This window comes from Arachis ipaensis, chromosome B4 (assembly GCF_059453495.1).
Source record: "Arachis ipaensis isolate K30076 ecotype BB chromosome B4, ASM5945349v1, whole genome shotgun sequence".
Lineage (NCBI taxonomy): Eukaryota > Viridiplantae > Streptophyta > Magnoliopsida > Fabales > Fabaceae > Arachis > Arachis ipaensis.
In genome coordinates this window covers 98956540-98962357 of record NC_142439.1, presented here as the reverse complement: position 1 = coordinate 98962357, position 5818 = coordinate 98956540, and positions in this window count along the sequence as shown.

The window sequence follows — 5818 nt, the reverse complement described above, 5'->3', positions numbered from 1 at the left end:
AGGCAACCCAATGTTTATTTATCTAACTATATTTTTCTTAGTTATGTGTCTTTATAGGTTCATGATCATGAGGAGTCACAAAATAAATATAAAAATTGTAAACGGAATCAAAAACAGCAGAAGAAAAATCACACCCTGGAGGAGTATCTGTCTGGCGTTCAAACGCCAGAACAGAGCATAGTTCTGGCGCCGAACGCCCAGAATGGGAGCATCCTGGCGCTGAACGCCCAGAACAAGCATGGTTCTGGCGTTCAACGCCAGAAATGGCAGCAAAGGGGCGTTGAACGCCCAAAATGGGCACCAACCTGGCGCTGAACGCCCAGAGTTGTGTGCAAGGGCATTTTACATGCCTAAATTGGTGCAGGGATGTAAATGCCTTGACACCTCAGGATCTGTGGACCCCATAGGATCATCTCAGGATCTGTGGACCCCACAGGATCATCTCAGGATCTGTGGACCCCACAGGATCCCCACCTACCTCATCATCTCTCTTTCCATTCATGATCATCCCTTCTTTTTTTTTTCCATTTACCACTCACATCCATACACCCACTACCTTAAAAAATTCAACATCTCTCTCCCACCCAATCCCACCCATATGGCCGAATACACACTCCCATCCATCTCCTCCATATCTTCTTCTTATTCTTCTATTCTTTCTTCTTTTGCTCGAGGGCGAGCAACATTCTAAGTTTGGTGTGGTAAAAGCATAGCTTTTTTGTTTTTTCCATAACCATTGATGGCACCTAAGGCCAGAGAAACCTCTAGAAAGAGGAAAGGGAAGACAAAAGCTTCCATCAAGGGTCTATAGCTCAGTGGTAGAACATTTGACTGCAAATCAAGAGATCCCTGAGATACCTCAAGGGATACATTTTCTTCCACACAATTATTGGAAGCAACTAAGGGTGGAACATCAAGAGCACTCCATCATCCTTCATGAAATCAGAGAAGATCTAAAAACACTGAAGGAGGAGCAACAAAGGCAAGGAAGAGACATAGAAGAGCTCAAGGACATCATTGATTCCTCAAGAAGGAAACGCCACCATCACTAAGGTGGATTCATTCCTTGTTCTTAATTCTTCTGCTTTTCGTTTTCTATGTTATGTGCTTATCTATGTTTGTGTCTTCATTACATGATCATTAGTAGTTAGTAACTTTGTCTTAAAGTTATAAATGTCCTATGAATCCATCACCTCTCTTAAATGAAAAATATTTTAATTCAAAAGAACAAGAAGTACATGAGTTTCGAATTTATCCTTGAACTTAGTTTAATTATATTGATGTGGTGACAATGCTTCTTGTTTTCTGAATGTATGCTTGAACAGTGCATATGTCTTTTGAAGTTGTTGTTTAAGAATGTTAAATATGTTGGCTCTTGAAAGAATGATGACTAGGAGACATGTTATTTGATAATCTGAAAAATCATAAAAATGATTCTTGAAGCAAGAAAAAGCAGCAAAGAACAAAGCTTGCAGAAAAAAAAATAGGCGAAAAAAAAATAGAAAGAAAAAGAAAAAGCATGCAGAAAAAGCCAAAGCTCTTAAAACCAAGAGGCAAGAGCAAAAAGCCAATAACCCTTAAAACCAAAAGGCAAGGGCAATTAAAAAGGATCCCAAGGCTTTGAGCATCAGTGGATAGGAGGGCCTAAAGGAATAAAATCCTGGTCTAAGCGGCTAAACCAAGCTGTCCCTAACCATGTGCTTGTGGCGTGTAGGTGTCAAGTGAAAACTTGAGACTGAGCGGTTAAAGTCAAGGTCCAAAGCAAAAAAAAGAGTGTGCTGAAGAACCCTGGACACCTCTAATTGGGGACTTTAGCAAAGCTGAGTCACAATCTGAAAAGGTTCACCCAATTATGCGTCTGTGGCATTTATGTATCCGGTGGTAATACTGGAAAACAAAATGCTTAGGGCCACGGCCAAGACTCATAAAGAAGCTGTGTTCAAGAATCATCATACTGAACTAAGAGAGTCAATAACACTATTCGAAATCTGAAGTTCCTATAGACGCCAATCATTCTGAACCTCAATGGATAAAGTGAGATGCCAAAACTATTCAAGAGGCAAAAAGCTATAAGTCCCGTTCATATGATTGAAGCTCTGTTTCATTGATAGTTTGGAATTTATAGTATATTCTATTCTTTTTATCCTATTTTGATTTTCAGTTGCTTGGGGACAAGCAACAATTTAAGTTTGGTGTTGTGATGAGCGGATAATTTATACGCTTTTTGACATTGTTTTTAGTATGTTTTTAGTAGGATCTAGTTACTTTTAGGGATGTTTTTAATAGATTTTGTGTTAAATTCACATTTCTGGACTTTACTATGAGTTTGTGTGTTTTTTTGTGATTTCAGGTATTTTCTGGCTGAAATTGAGGGACTTGAGCAGAAATCAGATTCAGAGGTTGAAAAAGGACTGCTGATGCTGTTGGATTCTGACCTCCCTGCACTCAAAGTGGATTTTCGGGAGCTACAGAACTCGAAATGGCGCGCTTCCAATTGCGTTGGAAAGTAGACATCTAGGGCTTTCCAGAAATATATAATAGTCCATACTTTGGCCAAGAATTGACGACGTAAACTGGCGTTCAACGCCAGCTTTCTACCCAAATCTGGCATCCAGCGCCAGAAAAGGATCCAAAACCAGAGTTGAACGCCCAAACTGGCACAAAAACTGGCGTTCAACTCCACAAATGGCCTCTGCACGTGCAACACTTAAGCTCAGCCCAAACACACACCAAGTGGGCCCCGGAAGTGGATTTATACATCAAATACTTACTCATGTAAACCCTAGTAGCTAGTTTATTATAAATAGGACCTCTTACTATTGTATTAGGCATCCTGGATTGTATTTTGATCCTGTGATCACGTTTTGGGGGCTGGCCATCTCGGCCATGCCTGAACCTTCACTTATGTATTCTCAACGGTAGAGTTTCTACACTCCATAGATTAAGGTGTGGAGCTCTGCTGTTCCTCAAAGATTAATGCAAAGTACTTCTGTTTTCTATTCAATTCATCTTATTTCGCTTCTAAGATATCCACTCGCACCCAAGAACGTGATGTAGGTGATGATTATGTGTGACGTTCATCATCCTTCTCCCTTATGAACGCGTGCCTGACAAACACTTCTGTTCTACATGAAATAAGCTAGAATGAATATCTCTTAGATCTCCTAACCAGAATCTTCGTGGCGTAAGCTAGAATGATGGCGGCATTCAAGAGAATCCGGAAAGTCTAAACCTTGTCTTTGGTATTCCGAGTAGGATTCAATGATTGAATGACTGTGACGAGCTCCTAACTCGCGATTGCAGGGCGTTAGTGACAGACGCAAAAGGATAGTAAATCCTATTCCAGCATGATCGAGAACCGACAGATGAATAGCCGTGCCGTGACAGGGTGCGTGAGCATATTATTCACTGAGAGGATAAGATGAAGCCATTGACAAGGGTGATGCCTCCAGACGATTAGCCATGCCGTGACAGGGCATTGGATCATTTTCCCGAGAGATGACCGAAAGTAGCCATTGACAGTGGTGATGTATCACATAAAGCCAGCCATGGAAAAGAGTAAGACTGACTGGATGAAGATAGCAGGAAAGCAGAGGTTCAGAGGAACGAAAGCATCTCCATTCACTTATCTGAAATTCCTATCAATGAATTACATAAGTGTCTCTATCCCTATTTTATTAATTAATATTCGAAAACACCATTATCACTTTATATCTGCCTGACTGAGATTTACAAGGTGACCATAGCTTGCTTCATACCAACAATCTCCGTGGGATTCGACCCTTACTCACGTAAGGTATTACTTGGACGACCCAGTGCACTTGCTGGTCAGTTACACGGAGTTGTGAACCGTGGTCTTGGCATCATGTTTTTGGCGCCATTACCAGGGAAAGAAAGAGCGATGAATTTTACATAATTAAAGTGTAATCACGATTCCGCGTACCAGTAAAACAATTATGTGAAGGATCTATAGCTCAGTGGTAGAACATGTGGCTGCAAATCAAGAGATACCTCAAGGGATGAACTTCCCTCCACATAATTATTGGAAGCAACTGAGGATAGAAATACCAAAAATCACTAGGAATCAAGCCACAAAGGCAAGGAAGAGACATAAAAGAGCTCAAGAACATCATTGGTGCCTCAAGAAGGAAATGCCATCATCACTAAGGTGGACTCGTTCCTTGTTCTTACTTTCTCTGTTTTTCATTTTCTCTATGTTAAGTGCTTATCTATGTTTGTGTCTTCATTACATGATCATTAGTAGTAATTAGTGTCTATTTTGATTTTATCCCCAATTAAGCTATAGTTTATTTTTCTCATCATCAGCAAACATGAATAAAGTAGTAGATCTTTTGAATAAGAGGCAATAAAATTTCGAGTTTTAATAAGAGAAATTCTAATTAGTTAAATGTGGTGGCAATGCTTTCTGTCTTCTGAATGAATGCTTGAACAGTGCATATGTCTTTTGAATTTGTTGCTTAAGACTGTTAAATATGTTGGCTCTTGAAAGAATGATGAACATGAGACATGTTATTGATAATCTGAAAAATCATAAAAATGATTCTTGAAGCAAGAAAAAGTAGCAAAGAACAAAGCTTGCAGAAAAAAAAAAGTGAAAAAAATTATAGAAAGAAAAAGAAAAAGCAAGCAGAAAAAGCCAAAAGCTCTTAAAACCAAGAGGCAAGAGCAAAGAGCCAATAGCCCTTAAAACCAAAAGGCAAGGGTAATGAAAAGGATCCCAAGGCTTTGAGCATCAGTGGATAGGAGGGCCACGAAGGAATAAAATCCTGGCCTAAGCGGCTAAACCAAGCTGTCCCTAACCATGTGCTTGTGGCGTGAAGGTGTCAAGTGAAAACTTGAGACTGAGCGGTTAAAGTCAAGGTCCAAGCAAAAAGAAGAGTGTGCTTAAGAACCCTGGACACCTCTAACGGGGGACTTGAGCAAAGCTGAGTCACAATCTGAAAAGGTTCACCCAATTATGTGTCTGTGGCATTTATGTATCCGGTGGTAATACTGGAAAACAAAGTGCTTAGGGCCACGGACAAGACTCATAAAGAAGCTGTGTTCAAGAATCATCACGCTGAACTAAGAGAATCAATAACACTATCTGAATTCTGAGTTCCTATAGATGCCAATCACTCTGAGCTTCAATGGATAAAGTGAGATGCCAAAACTGTTCAGAAGCAAAAAGCTACTAGTCCCGCTCATCTAATTAGAATCTGAGCTTCAATCAAAAACTCTAAGATACTATTGCTTCTCAACCTATTAGTCTTCTATTTTATTTGTCTAGTTGCTTGAGGACAAGCAACAGTTTAAGTTTGGTGTTGTGATGAGCGGATATTTTATACGCTTTTTGGGGTTAATTTCATATAATTTTGAGTATGTTCTAGTTAATTTTTAGTCTATTTTCATTAGTTTTTAGGAAAAATTCATATTTCTGGACTTTACTATGAGTTGTGTGTTTTTCTGTAATTTCAGGTATTTTTCTGGCTGAAATTGAAGGAGCTGAGCAAAAATCTGATTCAGGCTGAAAAAGGACTGCTGATGCTGTTGGATTCTGACCTCCCTGCACTCAAAGTGGATTTTCTGGAGCTACAGAACTCGAAATGGCATGCTCCCAATTGCGTTGAAAAGTAGACATCCAGGGCTTTCCAGCAATATATAATACTCCATACTTTGCACAAGGACTCCATACTTTGCACAAGGATAGACGACGTAAACTGGCGTTCAACGCCAGTTCTCTGCCCAATTCTGGCGTCCAGCGCCAAAAAAGGATCAAAAGCTGGAGTTGAACGCCCAAACTGGCATAAAAACTGGC